Here is a 20,360-nt window from a genome sequence, read left to right as displayed (position 1 = left end):
ATCACAGAGACAGTAATAATGTTTCACTGTAAAAGTGATTAATGTAGTAAAGACTATTTCACATTCTGAACTGTTTCATTTCTAACAGAAAAACCTAAACCTCAACTCACATCAAACCATAAAGGAGCTGCACTGACAGGAAACTCAGTGACTCTGTACTGTACACTGACACCACAGTCTGCTGGATGGAAGTTTTACTGGTACAAATACACAGGGAGAGATTGGACTGAGACTAAATACAATGAAACAGGCTCCTACACCATCAGTTCAGTTATTCTCTCTGATGGAGGTCATTACAAGTGCAGAGCTGGAAGAGGACACCCAGTCTACTACACAGTCTACAGTGATGTACTCTGGGTAAATGTTATTGGTGAGTAAGAGATCGGACTGGACACAACATGTTAACAGTAGATCTGGTAGTTAAACACAGTGAGACCTGCCTGAGTGAGAATGAGTGAAGGGGACAAGGGACAAACTTTTATAGTGAACCACTGACTTTAAGAGGCTGTAAAATCTGATAGAATGAGATTAAAGACGTGTCTATGAGGAGTTATCAACTGTAGTGAAATGTAGTGGTGTGTATGGGAACAGAGAAAGAAAGAGAGCAGGAGGATGAAGAGGATGATAGGACAGAGAAATTCTATATGTGGTAAATACTAAGCAAGAGTTTACTACCATCCTGATTTTTTTAAAGTATTTAAATGTCTAGTGACAAAGAAAATGTACAAGTGTCTTTAATACAGAAAACTTATCTCTCTAAAGGCCAGTTATATAATATTAATATTAATAATATTATATAATATTACTTGCAATGAGTCTGTTATTTATCACAACAAGTCTTCCCGTTCCTGAACCAGCAAAACAGCCCCAGACCATCGCACTACCACCACCATATTTTACTGTTTGTATAATGCTCTTTTTCTGAAATGTGGTGTTACTTTTACACCAGATGCAATGGGACACACACCTTCCAAAAACACTTGTCTCATCAGTCCACAATTTTCCCAATTTTCCTACAGTTCTTTGTATGTTGTTGTAGCGTCTTTTGTGACATCTTGGATGAGTAATCGCTGCGCTCTTAGGGTAATTTTGGCCGGCCACTCCTGGAAAAGTTCACCACTGTTTCATGTTTTTGCTATTTGACAGATAATGGCTCTCACTGTGGTTCGCAAACACTTTTTTGTAGGTTTGAGTTTTTGTTTTCCCGTAATAATAAAAACCTTAATTTAAAAACTGCATGTTGTGTTTACTTTTGTTATCTTTAACTAATATTTAACTTTCTTTGATCTGAAACAATGTTTTTTGCTTTTTCGTGTGTGTGTGTGTGTGTGTGTGTGTGTGTGTGTGTGTGTGTGTGTGTGTGTGTGTGTGTGTGTGTGTGTGTGTGTGTGTGTGTGTGTGTGTGATTCATATCAAAACAGAAGTGGCTACCTATTTAAAAAAAGTCCGATTTTAATTACATTTGTAACAATATGTAAATCTTATTAGTGGCACAATACTAACCAATCTATTACAGAGACAAAGACATTTATATGAGATGTACACATATCTGCTTAGAGCAGAAGAGCTTTGTTCTGTAAAGTGAGCCAAATATAGTTAGCTTTAATGGTAGGTGTTTGATTGAAGATATTTCTTCAGTGTTATGTTTATCTTTTGAACTAGCTTTTCATCACTGCTTTTTATGCAGGAAATTATTGTAATTAGGCTATATTTATAGTTTAATATATTAACTTAAGTTTATTGCATAATTCTTATTTTTTAATAATAAATGATAATAGTGACCTATAATGAAATGTAATAATATTAATATAATTATTAACAGGTGAATCTTCTCCAGTGTCTCTGATCATCAGACCGAGCAGAACTCAACACTTTACTGCTGACTCTCTCTCACTGAGCTGTGGGGACCAGAGTGACTCTACTGGATGGACAGTGAGACGATACACACAAAGTGAGACATCGTCCGATTGTTCATCAGTTTCAGGATCTACATGTAACATCAGCTCCCTCTCTACATCACACACTGGAGTTTACTGGTGTCAGTCTGAATCTGGAGGACGCAGTAATTCTGTTAACATCACAGTGCACAGTGAGTCATTTCATCAGTTCTCATCAATAATATTTAATACACAAAAGCAAATCATACTGTAAACGATTTAATAGATAACTTACTTGTAATAATATCACAAGAAAAGTTTATCATCTTGTGATTGACAGCAGTGCAGTAAAAACTCTAAAATAAAATTTCCAGACAATTTTCAATCAATTTCAGATGTTTACTTTTCTTACTTTAAATGAACAAACTGTGTTAGATGCTTCAGCTCATGTAGTTCTCTGATTCTTGCTGTCTGAGTCACTGTCATAGTTAACATAACTGCATGGTTATGTATATTTATAACCTGAGTAAATGAGGAACACTTTAACATACTGTATGAGCTACATTTATAAATGGCTATTAAGTTTCTGTCATGTTCATCTTAAGCTCTAAACCTATTTTCCTGACTGTTTTTCAAAAATGACATGCTCTACTTTAAATGACTATATCTCAAAAACTACAAGGTGTATTTGAATAATTCTGTTCAACTGTGGAAATTGTACCAGATCAGAGTAATAGAAGCTGGAACACAAAAAAAAGTCTAAACAATTTTAATTCATAGTTTAATTCCATCTAAACCTTCATAGTGAAGCCTACATTCTCCAAAAATCAATTGTATAACTTCTTACCTCTAACTACAGAACACAGTGCACATGACTGTATGCCAGTCTGAGCCACTTCCCCTCTATAGAGCTAAAAGCCAGCGCTTCCTGCTTACAAAACAGCTCTAAAATGACAAAATAAAATCAAGTAATATACAATAAACCCATCGTTACATCCCTTAAAGCTGTCCAAAGGTAATCACATATCTGGTTCAGTTTATCTTGAGGGGGTGAAAACTTAGCACGATTTTCGGGACCTCTTGTGTTTTTAAGCCCAGTTGTTTTCCGTTTCGCACAATTTCAGCGTTTTAAAAGCCAAAATGAAGCAAGAAAATCCTTTGGACAGTTGAGTTGGTACATTTAAATCCACAGTATTTAACTTTTCCGAACTTTGAAGAGCAATAACTCGACTTCTCGACAGAATTTCTCGAAGTTTGACCTCTTTATAGAAAGGCAAAAGAGGTAAATTAAGATGCATGAGGATAAATGTGTGACAGACAGGGGAGCATGCAGACCTGAATGACAGCAGTATCAGCTGCAAGACCTTGATATTTTCCATAAGCTGATTTACTGATCACACACCTGTTTCTATCAGTTCATTTGTTGATTCCACATAATATTTGACTTGTTAAAAATATGCCCTGAATCCACCAATAAAATATAATTCTGGAAAAAAGTGTATGTGAATAATAGTAGGTCATAATTATCATGTTTCTGGAAATTCGTATTGATCAACAGTTTTCATTAGACTGATTTTTTTCAGAATATCCAACTTTCCCTCTTTCTGGTTTTCCCTCTGTACAAGATGAAAAGCTTTTGGGGTAATATCTAAAAAAAACAAAAAAACAAAAAAAACACTGCATGTCTCTTTCCAGGTAATAGATAAAACAGTGTATACCAATGCAGTGACAAGGAAATGTACAGTTTAGTGTCCTTTTTTTCTAAGAATGTGAAATACCATGTTGTGAATTCTCAGAGGAATTCAATGTTTACCAAACCGTATAAAGGCATGCATGTTACAGTAATAATGTAGAATTGCAAACTTCATATTCAGTGTCTTCTTTCTGTTTCCTGCAGATGGTAATGTGATCCTGGACAGTCCTGTCCAGCCTGTGACTGAGGGACATCGTTTGATTTTACGCTGTTTAAATAGCTCAAAGCTCTCAGAGTCTCGTGTTTATTTTTATAAAAATGATTCCATCCTCCAGAACCAGACTACAGGAGAGATGATCATCAGTAGTGTCTCAAAGTCAGATGAAGGTTTCTACCACTGTAGACACCCAGAGAGAGGAGAGTCACCGAAAACCTGGGTTTCAGTCAGAGGTGAGAACCATGTCTTCTTACTTTAGTTAGATTTGTAGTAAAAATGATTTAAATATATAATGTTTAAATAGATATTCAGGTTCCACTCTTTCTCTAGTTTCAGCTCCTGGATTAACTGGTTTATTTATAGGACTAAGTTTGGCCTGTCTGTTTGTCATCATAATGATCTTACTGATCCTGCTCTTGCTCTTCAAGAAGAAAAAAGGTGATAACAGATGTTATGGTGTATCTTTTCTTTTTCATTTTTTAATAAGATAATGATCTTTCTTGTTCTTTTTGTTGTGTTTGTGTTGCTCCACATATAAATATAGTATGTGTAAAGGTAATGTTTAACTTGTTCACTGCTTTATTTTTGAGAAGGTGTACAATCTCCATCTCCTGCAGTGACTCAGGACACAAATCAGCCTGCAGGTCAGTTTGTACTAACAAGAAACACCAGCATTTGTTTCTCAATCTTCTGCCATTTAATATTTTTCTTACAATCTCTAATTTTCTTTTTTGATAGTTGGTGACAATGTATATGCAAATACTGCTATCATGACCACAGGTATGGTGGTCAGATATAATCTACATTTCTGTAACTAAAATCAAGACCAAATCATAATACTGACAATATTGTGTTTTATTCTATTTAAGATGATTCTGCAGCTGCCTCCAGCAATACAGTCTACCCACAGGTTATGGCTAGAAAAAAGAAACAAAATGGTAAGGTCTCCATATAAACAAATAACTCTTAATTTTTACTTTTCTGCCTTTTGCAGTAAACTGAACTGATTTCTGTTAGATGATGCAGCCAGGGGGCCACAGGATGTGTTATATTCCCAAATTGAAATGAAACTGTGCAATAAAGGTAATGCTATCTACTTTACACTAGTTTAAAAGATCATGAGTCTTTTTGTTGTAAGAAATAATGTTCACTAGCTCCTGTTCTTTACCAATTAAAACAGCCTAAATGACATTTTTTTGAGACAAAGTGATGTGGTTAACACCACAGTTAAATCTAAAAACATGAAACCCAAAGGTAACATATTGTGCTTACTGTATCATTTTAATTTTTATACATATCCTGTGATATGATGGATGGCACAGAGCTTCTTTACACTTACATTTTACTGATTAACTGCTGTTAGATATTACATCATTACAATTTACATTCAGTTTACATATACAGTATATGAATATATAAATGCAGTGTGTACAGATGTGCTCTCCAGTACACTTTGAAATGGAAATACAAGGAAAACAATTAATGGAATAAATTGTACAAGAATTACAGGACTTTTTAAACTTAAATTGTGTTATTAGTTCATAAGCTTCAGTGTTAGCTGCTCCACCCACAAGACATGCAGCAGTTTAATGGGGTAGATTTGTACACTTTTTATGCAACAGGCTTCAGGGCTGTAAACGTTACAACATATTTAACTTTACACTTTCACTGAAGTTTATTATCTTGGAAATCAGGACATATCACAATAAATGAGTAAGAACTGTATTATAGACTGTGAAGGTTTTATGGTATATTTTGCAAAGTTTGTTAAAGGATTGTAAACGTTCTTCTTTTCCATTGTATAGAGTCTGATGCTGAACCAAGTGATGTGACTTATGCTGAAATTGACATGAAACATATAAAGAAACCAAAGAGAAAACAAGGTCTGTGTAAATTAAATGTAAGCTTTTGCTAAACACTTTGTAGCATTTGCTAATTTTTCATCTTAAGGCATAAGATTCAGAAACTGCTATGAATCATTCTGTAAATACAGTCACACTAATAGAGGAGTCAAATGTTATGTAGATGTTGGAGATTAAGGGGTTAATATGAATGGTGTTTTTTATCTTATCAAATGCTAAATCATTGACTGTTGCCCACTAGGAAAGAGCAGTGAGGGAGCTGACACTGTGTACTCAGAACTGAAGCAGAACACAGATAAAGGTAAGATGAGATCAGAGAAACACTGTACACAAAGATAAACAATCTCTCCAAAATCACAGTATTGCAAACAGATTTGGGGAATCTCAATCATGGGGAATCATGATCTGCTCACTCAGTAATATGACAGATGCTCTTATAGGGAATCTCAAAGTAAAGCATAGTAATGCAAATCATCTAAACATGAGATAAATATGATGGTGTTATTGGTAATGTTATAACGCATCAAGACACATAACAAATGACATTTTGTTTAAAAATTATTTCATATCATTTTGGTAATCATCATAATTAAAAAGTGGGGCACGGTGGCTTAGTGGTTAGCACGTTTGCCTCACACCTTGAGGGTTGGGGGTTCGATTTCCGCCTCCGCCTTGTGTGTGTGGAGTTTGCATGTTTTCCCCGTGCCTCGGGGGTTTCCTCCGGGTACTCAGGTTTCCTCCCTCAGTCCAAAGACATGCATGGTAAGTTGATTGGCATCTCTGGAAAAATTGTCCGTAGTGTGTGAGTGAATGAGTGTGTGTGTGCCCTGTGACAAACAAAAGATGTTCTGTAATTCAGTTGCTATGCTCTAAACTTTTGTTTGAAAGCAGTTTTTTTTTTGTGTGTGTATGTTTTTTTTCTTCAGAGGATTTAGCTGAAACTGGTGATGTGACTTATGCCCAGGTTATAAAGAAGGGCAAAAAGGATAATGCAGGTGGGAGCCATTTATTGGTTATATCTGTATATGAATAAAATTTCAAAATGTACATGAACAAATCAAATATACAGGACTGACATTTTAATTTGTATTTTTCTTAGCCATGATTAGAACCTTTGTTGAACCAGCCCTTGGGTTTCATTTATTTAAAATTTGTGTTGATTTTAGAATGAAGGTGTTAGTTGGTTAAGCATCAAGAACAGGAAACAAGACTTGACATTCACACAAAAATATGTTCAAATATAATATATAAACACTTGCATACTTTATAAAGTACAATCGAACAATTGTGTGGAGGTAAATTAGCCTCTACTCCCTACCAGTTTTTGCCCACAATCTAGAATCTAATTAGTGGTATATAACTTTATTACCCCTCAGCACCAGCACATCATGACCATGTCTCGTGTTCCACTGATCACGCACTTTGTTATATAATCAATCAATCAATCAATCAATCAAATTTTTTAACCTTACAACAGCCAAAAGGAACACAAGGTGCTTTCCAGTAAAACAACAATAAAAAAATAAAATCAATAAGACCACAATGAACATAAAATAGCAGTTGAAACAGTCTACGTGTTAAAAGCTTGTATGAATTAATGAGTTTTCAACTGCGATTTAAAAACACTCAGCACAGTGATGGATCGTAAGTATGCTGGAAGTGCTTTCCACAGCTTTGGTCCTTTGATGGCAAATGACCGACCTCCAAACTTCTCATATTTGTATTTGGGTGTGAGTAGAGAGGTATGTCCAGAGGAGCGGAGAGATCTGGCTGGTTGGTAGACCTTTATTAATTCTGTGAGGTAGGCTGGGGCCAGACTATTGATGGCCTTAAACACAAAAAGAAGGATCTTATACTCCACCCTAAACCGCACCGGAAGCCAGTGAAGCGAGTGGAGGACAGGGGTGATGTGTGAGCGTTTGGAGGTGTTGGAGAGAAGACGTGCTGCCGTGTTTTGAACCATTTGAAGCCGATTGAGAAGTGATTGATTAAGTTCAGTGTAGAGAGCATTACAGTAGTCAATCCTTGATGAAGGCATGTATAGCTTTTTCAAGGTCAGCTTGGGACAAAAATGATTTTACCTTGCTGAGTAGTCTTAACTGGTAAAAGCTTGCTTTCACTACTGCACTGATCTGCTTATTGAAGTGCATACTCTTGTCAAAGATAACAGCCAGGTTATGCACGGTAGGAGCAAACTGAGGTGTTAGAGGACCAAAACTAAGAGAACTGTTGGGTGAATCTGGGCTAAACAGGATGTACTCAGGCTTTTCTTCATTCAGATGAAGGAAGTTTTGGGAAAGCCATTGTTTGATATCCTGAAGGCAATTATGGAGCGGGTCCAATGCAGAACGATTACTCAGAATCACAGCAAGATAGATCTGGAGGTCGTCACCATAGAAATAAAATTGAACGTTGGATTGGAGATGAGTTGACCAAGTGGCAGCATATAGAGTGAGAACAGAGTAGGACCAAGAATAGATCCTTGAGGCACACCAGATGACAGAGGAGCAACCGAGGAGGAATAGTCATTATGCATTACTGAAAAGGTTCTGTTAGTGAGGTATGATGAGAACCAATTTAGCACCCTGCAGACCAACAACATGTTGGAGATGAGGATGGCATTTTCCATGGTGTCAAATGCAGCAGTTAGGTCCAGTAACACCAAAACCACAGAGCTTTTACCATCCAGGGCTCCAAGAATGTCATTATGGACCCTCAATAGCGCTGATTCAGTTCTATGTCTTGACCTAAAACCGGACTAAAATGTATCACCAATGCCGTGCAGTTGAAGATGAGACTGAAGCTGGTCAAAAACAAGCTTCTCCATAAACTTAGACAGAAATGACAGGTTAGATATACAGTAGGACGGAAGTTGGAGAGTATGGAGGGATCAAGGTTGGGTTTCTTGAGCAGTGGTCTAACAATAGCATGTTTGAGAGCAGCGGGAACAGTGCCCACCCTAAAACAGCTGTTTATGAAGAGGACAAGGTGGGACCTATGATGTCAACAGTCTCCTTCAAAATCCTGACAGGAACAGCGTGTAGGTGGCAGGTGGTAGACATGGCAACAGCGGGGACTTGTGTAATAGTTTGACTAACAGACAAAACCTTCGTCACCCGGGGGAAGCCAAGTTTCGGTGAGGAAAAACAGATCCAGATTGTGAAAGGAGATGACATCATTGAGGAAAAATGTTTTGTTATTGAGCGATCTGGTGTTACAAAGTGCCATGCGGAATGTGGACAAGTTGACAGGTGACGATGTCACACGAGCAATTGGACCGATGTTTCCTTGGACACAACCCCAGGTGGATGTTTCAGCGCGGCGGGGACACGTAAACGGAATGCCAATGTTGGAGCCAACCAGCCGAAGCCATTGGTAGCATTCCCGCGATCTTCTAGCATTGTCACATCCTGGTTGTTCTTGACCTCTCGAAGATGAAGAATCCTCAGGTGAGTCCTCAGCCTAACATGTAACCCACCTCACCGACCGCGTCTTCTGCGGCACTTCCTGCCTGGTAGCAGACAGACAGGGCGTCTCAGGAAAGGAGGAATTAATGTCAACAGTGGCGGTGGTGGTTTAAAGGACTGGGTATTTAAAAGGTGATTAGTTGTACAACACAGTTCCATCAGCATGGTGCGATCATACACAGTTAACGATGAGACGGTAGCAAAAACAAACATGAAAAAACAGAGGAACAAGTGGCAGCCCAAACACAGCTGCGCCATCTTGTCTCTCAGCCCTGAACTTGCTTTGTTTTTATTTATTGAACTTGATTTATTCTGATTAGGCACCTCATAGCAATATTTTTTATTATTGTATATTAACTCGTTGTATATCAATGCAGTAACTATCATAATTAAAAATCTAACACATACTACCCTTTTCTGTAAATTACAGTGCTTTCAGTTTTTGCTCTAAAACTATTTGTATATGTGTGTTTCATTATTCAGGGAAGATCACTAAAAATGCTGATCAAACATATGCCCAGGTTAGGATAAAGGGTAGAAATACAGGTAAGCATCATTTTCTGCTTTCTCAGTACATAAATATCAACCTGGATATAAACAAATCATATCCCCACATTTCTTTTTGTCCAAGATTAGAATCATTACTGGCTGGTTGTGTTTCCAGAATAAAAGTGTCCATGTTCAAATAAAAAAAAACAGGAAATGCTATGTAAGATATATAAACCCTTACATACGAAACTGCACAGCATTTACACTTTATAAATCAATCTGTCCACATATACGTGCAAGTGAATTAGCCTCTTTTCCCACCCACAAATATATATAAGCTATTTTGCATTGACCATTTATAGATATGTCCCATTCATTGCTCAGTGAGGTAGTATTGACGATGGGTAAGAGGAAAAGCAAAACATTTGTGGGTATGCAAACATTGTGTTGGAGATTGGGACAAAAAGACACAATTACAGCTAGTGAAAATCTGAAAATTTTAACAATAATAATAATAAGAAGAAATGAAGGAGTTATGTCTGAAATGCAAATGAAATTAAAGGAGCTTGTTAAATATATATCCTTGCACTGATTTTAGCTAATTACAATTGAAACACATGCAGTCTTGCAAGGAGTACTGTAGATTATACTCAACTGGTGTTCTGAGGTAAGAATTGGGTTGTTTAAGGGAAAACAAAAGCATGGCTTACAGTTGAGTTCTTGCCTTGACTGTCTAGAAACCAGGATAAAACAATGCACTTGTTTTATACACGAGTACATAACGTATTTATTGGAACTTTTTTAAACAATTTTATAAAATGATTGACCAATCACACTGAATAGTAATCATCATGAATAACTAATTTAATTAATGAATTAATTTATATTAATTATATAAAAATGCCATCCTTTTGTAGGTCCATGAGGAAAACTGTCCATCCAGGAATTGTTGAAACATTCAAAGAAAAGAAAAAATGGGAAATCTAATTGTAAGCATTCAGTGTAGTATCTGGAAACCTTTTTGCATTTTTTTTTACAAATATAATCATTTTATAAAGTCATCATTTGAATAGTACTGGAAGAACAAAGTCTGAATATATTTATACACACATATTGGATGGAATTCAGCTTGATTTAATCTAAGTTACCAGGTACATTTATTCCATATAACCCAGTATAATAATTCGATGTATTACCAGATGTTAACTGGTAATTATTTTAATATTAGTAGTAGTAGTGTTGGTAATAGTATTAAAGTTTATTAAAAAAAAACTCATATATTTATATTTTTGTAAAAAAAATTTATTTTGTACAAATTTCTATATGGATTTTTCTGTTTATTTACTCATTTATTACTTAATAATTAATAACTTTAAAACCTGGGGGCACGGTGGCTTAGTGGGTAGCACGTTGGCCTCACACCTACAGGGTCGGGTTTCGATTCCGCCTCCGCCTTGTGTGTGCGGAGTTTGCATGTTCTCCCTGTGACTCGGGGGTTTCCTCCGGGTACTCCGGTTTCCTCCCCCCCTACCAAAGGTAGGTTGATTGGCATCTCTGGAAAATTGTCCGTAGTGTGTGATTGTGTGAGTGAATGAGTGTGTGTGTGTGCCCTGCGATGGGTTGGCACTCCGTCCAGGGTGTATCCCGCCTTGATGCCCGATGACGCCTGGGATAGGCACAGGCTCCCCGTGACCTGAGGTAGTTCGGATAAGCGGTAGAAAATGAGTGAGTGAGTGAACTTTAAAACCCATTCAAGCAGTATTGGTTGTGTATTGAGCTGTCACTGTGCTTTTTAAATGATTACTTTTTGATTAATTTTTAATGATTACTTTGTTCAAAGACTGATGTACAGAATGTGTTGAGTAATAAAACTAGAGATAGAATGCTGAATACATGTTGTAAGATGTGCTTTAATAACAATTAACTTTAGCTTTTTAATTATGGATTTTTTTTTTAAATTATGGTGTATATGATTATATTTTGTATTTTATGATTGTACCTGTTTATTATTCTGCTTTTGGGACTTTTGTTGCCTGTATTATCTCAGACTATATAAGTAGTATTCAAAAAGTTTGTATTGTATATCATTGCATTAAAATTTTTATTAAATAATTTAGTATTTTAATTCTAAATATATAATGGCCTATTTTAAAATTTTGTGTTTTGATTTAATTTTTTAATCACCATTGTTGAATATTTTAATTCATTAAATTTTATTTCTTAGAAATCTTTTTTCAGACTTTTTACCAGTATTTTAAAGCTTAAGTGTTAATTGTGTGTAATGTATGTGTCACGATGAGACAAAGGCGAGTGAGGATCCAAATGCAGTTTTAGTGTTTTAATAAGCCAACACACAAAACAGATACACAGGCAAGCAGGCAACACAAGGCAGAACACTGAGCAAACAGGCAACGGGAACATCGAACAAAAACACACAACATACCAACAACGACTAACACCCGGGAAGTGAACAAACAGAGTAGATATAGCAAACAGGAACCAATCACAAAGCAGAGACAAAGACAAAACACCTGGGGAAGAGATTGAGTGCAATTAGTGTCCATGGTAACAAATGAGTGGGCGGGGCCAACAATTAACAGCAGGACAAGACAGCAGACAGAAACAGGGCAAAAACACAGACAGACTCATTACAGTATGAAATTCGCATAAATAAACATTACTTTATTCAGACAGCAACAGCTCTTACTGTATGTTCTGTCCTTCCCTTCATGATCAGACATGATTTACATGCTCACCAGTTTCACCCCTTTGTAAACAGACTGTAGTATTCCCAGCTGAACATATTCACTCTGCTCTCATTAACTGGTGTTTATATATTTTATTTTCGATTAAAACACCGTAAGAGCTGAATAAAAGACAAACAAATGAACAGTAATTAGGCATGACTGCAGTTTGTGTGTATATATTTATATCCATACGAAACCTGTAAACTAATAAAAACAGATTTAAGTGCCATACAAAGTGTTTTACACCATAAAGGTAAAGCATCACATTTCAGATTGAAATAAGACTTAATAAAAACTAATTATTTTAACACCACCACAACAGCATCGCTGTCTCACTTTGTATAACAACAAAAACAAATTAAGTGCATATTACTGAAATTCTAACCCTACAACATTAAACATTAGCAAATAGCTTCAGGTTATATATCGACAAAATAAACACTACAAAAGTCTCTCAAAATTTATTTCATAATATGAAATTAAAACTGGGGGGCACGGTGGCTTAGTGGGTAGCATATTCGCTTCACACCTCCAAGGTCGGGGTTCGATTCCTGCCTCCGCCTTGTGTGTGCGGAGTTTGCATGTTCTCCCCGTGCCTCGGGGGTTTCCTCCGGGTACTCCGGTTTCCTCCCCCAGTCCAAAGACATGCATGGTAGGTTGATTGGCATCTCTGGAAAATTGTCCGTAGTGTGTGAGTCTGTGAGTGAATGAGAGTGTGTATGTGCCCTGTGATGGGTTGGCACTCCGTCCAGGGTGTATCCTGCCTTGATGCCCGATGACGCCTGAGATAGGCACAGGCTCCCCGTGACCCGAGGTAGTTCGGATAAAGCGGTAGAAAATGAGAGAGTGAGTGAAATTAAAACTGTTCCTTGTGCCCTTCATCAGCCAGGAGCTAAGAGGTAGAAAAAAATCCTTTAAATATGTTTGCACAGTGACTAAACAGGTTTTAATCTGTATCAATTACTCAGAACAGGGCTTGCCGGTGTGATTCTGTGATTATCATATGTTGTGACCATAGAGTGCGCTATTGCTAAAATGCAGCTTAAAATAGATCGTCTAGAGAGGTTCGCTACGCAAACAGCATAAATGCAAACAGCATCCCTGTTTATTAAACGTTGTTTCGAGAACGCGCCTAGTGCTATGCACAACGCGCTTGCAGAACAGTGCTGTCGTGCTGCAAAGGAACATTTGCATGCACCATGAACTAAAGACTCATTTACAGTACTTAAAAAACAAAGCTATTCAAATGCTTCTGCATTCTCTATTTTCATGACTGCTTTTTTTTAACTACCCTGAAAGTTATTTATTAATTAAGGCTAATAAAATGTAGTCAGATGCGAATGCTTCAGACTGTTAATTGTATGTATGTGTATATATATATATAAAATTTTATTTTATTCATTATGTTAACATTGTGCAAAGTGTGTGTGTGTGTGTGTGTGTGTGTGTGTGTGTGTGTGTGTGTGTGTGTGTGTGACTTTTTTTATTCCAAATAACTTTATTCGGTAATAAAGTGCTGAATAAAATACTGAAATTCGTTATTGTTCTGCATATTCACTCTGGTGATGCCTAACCCTCTCGTATTATATCCTGAAAAAGATTTGGGTCTCATTTCAGCAGGAATGTCAACACCCCTACCCCCCATTCCCACCCCATTTTACACGGAAAGCTTGCACTTTATTGTTTTTTTTATTTAATTTTTTTTAGTTAATATTATGGTTTTTCTCAGGTTTATTTTTTCTTTTTTGCAGCTTATTATGCACTTTTATTTGTTAACTACTTTTTAAAACGTCTTCCCCGATCTCCCCATGTATCCTACATGCTGATCACGTGGGTTTCTCCAATTTTACGTGCATTCATTAATAACTTATTTTCCACTTAATCGTCGGTTATAATCTACAACTGATATCTGTTCACAATGGATTTTAACATGGTTATGGAACTTAAAGGTTCCTTTTAGAGAGAGAATATCGATGATCTACAGTGCCTTGCGAAAGTATTCTGCCCCCTTGAACTTTGCCACCTTTTGCCACATTTCAGGCTTCAAACACAATGATATAAAACTGTAATTTTTTGTGAAGAAAACAACAAGTGGGACACAATCATGAAGTGGAACGAATTTTATTGGATATTTCTAACTTTTTTAACAAATCAAAAACTGAAAAATTGGGCGTGCAAAATTATTTGGCCCCTTTAAGTTAATACTTTGTAGCGCCACCTTTTGCTGCGATTACAGCTGTAAGTCCCTTGGGGTATGTCTCTATCAGTTTTGCACATCGAGAGACTGAAATTTTTGCCCATTCCTCCTGGCAGAACAGCTCGAGCTCAGTGAGGTTGGATGGAGAGCGTTTGTGAACAGCAGTTTTCAGTTCTTTCCACAGATTCTCGATTGGATTTAGGTCTGGACTTTGAGTTGGCCATTCTAACACCTGGATATGTTTATTTTTGAACCATTCCATTGTAGATTTTGCTTTATGTTTTGGATCATTGTCTTGTTGGAAGACAAATCTCCGTCCCAGTCTCAGGTCTTTGCAGACTCCATCAGGTTTTCTTCCAGAATGGTCCTGTATTTGGCTCCATCCATCTTCCCATCAATTTTAAACATCTTCCCTGTCCCTGCTGAAGAAAAGCAGGCCCAAACCATGATGCTGCCACCACCATGTTTGACAGTGGGGATTGTGTATCTATATGCCTATGTGGAGAAAAGATTATCAACAGTTACAAAAAGATTTGCAGCCATGGTTAATTAACTTACTGTTTTAGTGATTTCCTGGCCTGATTTTTATGCACCATACAGTACTTTTTACCTCTGCGGTTCCTGGTTCCATCCAGGACTTGCATTAAATAAACTGGATTTTACAAAATAAAATGAACGGTCAAATTCTACAGTGGTTTCAACACTACATTTCTAATTAATAAAAATTCTGTATCCACTGTAGTCAAAAGCTGGCTACAAAAGTATGACTATGAAAAGCCTTAGACTACATTGACAGTTTGTGCATTTCATATCTTGATAAAATAGTGTATTAAAACAAAACCATAATCGATTGGGAGTTTGAACATGGTATATTCTTCATCGGATTGCATGGTGGTGGCGGAAGGCCTGTCCAACTGGGTGAAGCTATTGCAGGCAGTATCTCACACACCAGCAATCTATTCTACTATGGCATGAGCTCAGATGTGCAGACACTAAATTACGAATATTTTTATAAATGATTTTAATTTAAAAAAAATGAAAATTTTTATAAATGACTGAATATGACTCTTTAAATTACACAAAAGGCACAATATGCTTCTGTTCTACCTAATAATCTGTTCTTGTTGTCTGTTGAGCTGTAAATACAGTCCTGCTGCTGATCCTTTTACTGATGTAACTCACCCTTTGACCTGCTGGTCTGCTGTTGATGTTCTACGATTGCTCTGCTCTTTATTGCTCTACTACATTATTGTGGTTTGGTTTCTGTTCGAGATGAGCAGTGTGGTTTTAACCTGTGAGAAATGTGGAAATGGTCTGTCATTCACATTCTCAGTAAAGCCAAAATTCAAATTAAAAAGCAAAAAATGCATTTTCCTACTACTGCTATTTTCTATAGTATTTGCCAAGTCAAGTCAAGAAGCTGTTATTGTCAATTCAACCATATATAGCTGTTGCAGTACACAGTGAAATGAGACAACATTTCTCCAGGACCATGGTGCTACATAAAACAAAGACAGGGATAAGGACTTAAGTAAGTAGTCCTAGCTACATAGAGTGCATCTGTGCAACCTGGTGCTAATAGAGTAAGACAAGACAAAAAGACAGTGCAGGACAAAAAATAGTACAAACCAAAAACATAAGATGTTTCAATAAAAAACTTTACACAAAAACAGGGCCGACCAGTACTGTATGTGCAATCAATATTGCATGTGCAGAAATACTGGAATGAACATTAGTATTATAGCAGCAGTTACATGAGGTAATGTATAGTGCAAAACTGTAATCAACTGAAATGTGGAAGACAGCATGTACAAAGAGCAAAAACAGTGTGCAAAACAGAATGTAAGCAGTTTTATATAGTGGTGCTGTAGACATGGATGTATATTGGAAGTCATTGCAGTCCATACAGTTTATTGTGCATGTGTGTGTGTTGTGCTCAGCACAGTTCAGTTATTGAGGAGTCTGCTGGCTTTTGGAAAGAAACCGTTCCACAGTCTGATTGTGAGGGCCCGAATGCTTCGATACAGACAGCAGGATGGTGAAGAGTGAACTATGATGATAGTCTCTATGTGCTTTTCAATAAAAAAGAAAGATCAATAAAAATGTCAGAATAAAGATTGATGAGAAGGAGATAGTTGAGGTACATGAATTTAAATTTCTAGGCGTTACATTAGATTCTCATCTTAAGTTTGATAGTCATGTAAAGAGGCTGTGTAGAACTGTCAAGACTAATTTAAACTGCTTTCGATTGATGAGACAATATATACCCATTAAGGGAGCAAAGCAATTTATGCATTCTATGATATTTTCTCATCTATCATATTGCATCACTGTTTGGGGTCAGGCCAATCAAACAACAATTACACCTATTAGGTCATTATATAAACAGGCATTAAAAGTAATGGACCAAAAACCTATAAGATGGCACCATTGCATCATTCTAAGGAAGAATAATATATTTTATTATATTATTTTATTATATTATATTATATTTTAATAATAATATATATAGTTTTGACAGTTTTGTAATTTTTAAAACTAATTTTTAAGTGTATGACCTTACACCAGAAATACTCTGTCGATTAGTAGTGAAACAAAAGAGCGGAATAAGAACTAGAGGCACAACTAGTGGAAACTGTATAGCTGCAAAATGTAGAACAACATTTGGTAAGACGTCAATTTTAGTAAGAGGCATAAATTTATGGAACGATTTAACACCAGAAATTGACATCTTGTTAAAACATTAACAAGACTCAAGGTTTTTAATACACATTTAAAGCAGTGGCTGAAACTGAAACAACTCTGTGAACATTGACTGTATACAGTAGGATACAACGCAATGTATGCAAACATAAGGTTGCATATGTCAGCATGCACAGACACATACTTTTGTGTTTTATATTGTTAAATATGTCTAGACTCTGTTTTATAGTGATTGCTATATTTATTTAAGCCCATTTTACCTTATGGACGGAATGTATTTATTGCATGTATTTTAATAGCTATAAATTCTTGATTTAATATTCTGTAATTTCTGTTTTAACTTTACAAGCCTAATCAGGGACAGGGGTTGCAAATTAGTCATGGCTATAAACCTGTATGCATGGAATCTACTTTGTAATTTATAAAGCAATGTTTCATGCATTTGTCCCTGTCAAATAAACATCAATATCAATATCAATATCAATATCTGCTGCAGGGTCTTGTGATCTGAGATGGTGCAGTTCCCAAACCAGACAGTGATGCAGGTGCTCAGAATGCTCTCAATGGTCCCTCTGTAGAACAGAGTCTGGATGGGTGGAGGGAGATAGGCTTTACTCAGGCTTCGTAAGAAGTAGAGACACTGCTGGACTTTCTTTGTAATGGAGCTGGTGTTGAGTGACCAGGTGAAGCTCTCCGCTAGCTGAACACCAAGGAATTGGGTGATTTTTACATTATCTACCAATGATCTCTCAATGTACAGCAGAGAGTGGTTTTATCAACATTCAGAGACAGGTTGTTGGCTACATGAGCTGTAGGGGCTACAGTGAGGTTGGTAACTGGGTCTTGATGTGCCTCATGATGGGCTTCTTGAAGCACTTCAATACAATGGGTGTGAGTTCGTTAGTAACAATAGTCATTGAGGAATGACACTGTAGACTTCTTTGGGACGGGAACGATGGTAGTTGTCTTGAGGCATGTAGGAACAATAGTGCTGCTCATGGAAATGTTGATGGTGTCAGTGAAGACATCTGCTAGCTGCTCTGTGCATTTCCTGAGCACCCTGCCAGGAATGTTGTTTGGTCCAACAGACTTCCTGCCTATGGCAATGGATTGTTTGGGCATGTGCGCGCTTTGCTTCTCTGATGGCTTGGGACAGTTTTTCCCCTGCTGTTCTTAGGGCCACCCTGTCCCCTGTTCTGAAGGCTAGGTCTCTAGTCTTCAGCAGCGCATGCACTTTAGCAGTCATCCACAGTTTCTGGATGGAGCATGTGGTGATGTGCTTGAAGACGGTCACATCATCAATGCACTAGCAGATATAGTTGGACACTGATACTGTGTACTCCTCCAAGTTGTTGGAGTCACCAATGATTGCAGTTTCCCTGAAGATGTTCCAAGATGATCCGAAGTGGTCTTGGGGCTTTGCACGATACACGCCAGGAATGTTTGTGTAAACAAGATCTAGTATGTTTTCCCCTCTTGTTGCAAAGTCCACATACTGATGCAATATAGGGAGCACTGATTTGAGATTTGCATGATTAAAATCTCTGGCGATGATAAACAGTTTGTCAGGGTGAACATTTTGCAGATCACTAATAGCCCCATAGAGTTCACATAGAATTCAGTATTGAATTTACACTCCGACAATGAAAACTGTGGTAAATTCCTGTGGTAAATAAAATGGCCTGCATCTAACAGACACAAACTCAACTAGCGATGAGCAGTAACTACAAACAAGGACAGAGTTCTTCCACCATTCCGTGTTGACGTAAACACACACACCACCACCATGAGTTTTACGGCACAGAGCTGCATTTCTGTTGGTGCAAAACGAGGTGAGCAGATGCAGCTGAATGGCAGTGTCCAGAACTCTGAGCCTCAGTGCCAATGGTGCTCGAGGAAGGACTGGAGGCCTGGTTCTCTGCAGCAAGCCGAGGTCTTGAAGCCTTTACAACACATCATTGTGCAGGTTGGTTGTTGCTTTCTGTATTGTATTAATTGTTGACGGTTGTATACATGAACACCGCTGTCTCTGGTGTCTATGTACTAGCGATGGTTAGGCTTAAAAACATAAATAGCACCATATTGTATCCAGAGTGGCCACTGCGTGCTACTGCCATGCTGCCATCTTGGATTAAAGAATGAAACAATGTTTCTCCAGGTGCTATGTTGCTACATTAAATTGCATATTAAATATGTTGCTACACTATGGTGCTACATTAAACAACATAGAGCTAAGGACCTAATTTAAGTTGTCCTAGTCACATAAAAGTAGCTCATGTGTAAGCTAGTCTAAAGAGTGTGAAACAAATATCATACAATACAAAACACTACAGGACAAATACATAAGATAGCACTGTCCAGTGTGCATACTGTATATTGTACAGTACATTGTGCAAAAATAGAGGGTTGTAAACAAGAGGGTTCTTGCAAACATATGTACGCTTATGTTATAGCAGCAGATGGATGAGGTATAAAAAAAAAGTTTGCAAAACAGCAATTGAATGAATGTGCAAGTGTGTGTGTTTGTGTGAGTGTGTGTGTGTGTGTGTGTGTGTGTGTGTGTGTGTGTGTGTGTGTGTGTGTGTGTGTGTGTGTGTTTGTGTGTGTACATTATAAAGAATCCTTAAATTTTTAATTGTTAAACATGGAATTAGTATCAGCATGAAGACACACAAAAAAAAATCCTAAATAGAAATGGACTATTTCAAAGAAAACATTTTGACAACATATTTTATGTTATTCAGTTTGTAAGGGAGGCGCTCCAAGGCTCAGGACCATTGCATGGATATAGATGGATGTATAGTAAATGCATGGAAAGATGATTTCATGTGCACAAAGAAGACATCCGCCTCACTCTTGATCCATTGGGCACTGAAATTCGAAGAAAAAGAAGACTGCACAGGAGAGTGTACTTTTCAAAAGGCCCCAATTTTGTGTGGCATGTTGTCTCTTACGACAAATTGAAGCCATTTGGCATACAGTATGTATCAATGGGGCTATTGATGGATTCTCAAGGAGAATACTATGGCTGAATGCTTATTGCACAATCAGGTACCCTAAAGTCATAGGAGGTTACTTCCTTGAAACAGTAAGAACTTTTGGTGGCTC

General features: G+C 37.2%; 2 protein-coding genes and 1 long non-coding RNA gene across 3 annotated transcripts in view; 1 reads left to right on the top strand and 2 right to left on the bottom strand.

Annotated features, from left to right (window-relative positions):
* The window catches only part of LOC113645368 (titin-like), a 1,056,738-nt gene that overhangs the window by 692,811 nt on the left and 343,567 nt on the right, over window positions 1-20,360 (top strand). The gene's annotated exons all lie outside the window — the stretch shown is intronic.
* LOC113643804 (immunoglobulin superfamily member 1-like) overlaps window positions 1-20,360 on the bottom strand; it is a 789,004-nt gene that overhangs the window by 502,061 nt on the left and 266,583 nt on the right. The window lies entirely within an intron of this gene.
* The window catches only part of LOC125145593, a 104,542-nt gene continuing 99,098 nt past the window's right edge, over window positions 14,917-20,360 (bottom strand). Inside the window, exon 3 of the long non-coding RNA XR_007143994.1 lies at window positions 14,917-15,044. This is a non-coding gene — a long non-coding RNA (uncharacterized LOC125145593). The remainder of the gene's footprint in view (window positions 15,045-20,360) is intronic.

Source organism: Tachysurus fulvidraco, chromosome 1, assembly GCF_022655615.1.
Source record: "Tachysurus fulvidraco isolate hzauxx_2018 chromosome 1, HZAU_PFXX_2.0, whole genome shotgun sequence".
In the NCBI taxonomy this organism is placed as follows: domain Eukaryota; kingdom Metazoa; phylum Chordata; class Actinopteri; order Siluriformes; family Bagridae; genus Tachysurus; species Tachysurus fulvidraco.
Note: the sequence above shows the minus strand (reverse complement) of the source record. Positions and strands in the feature narration are given on the sequence as shown.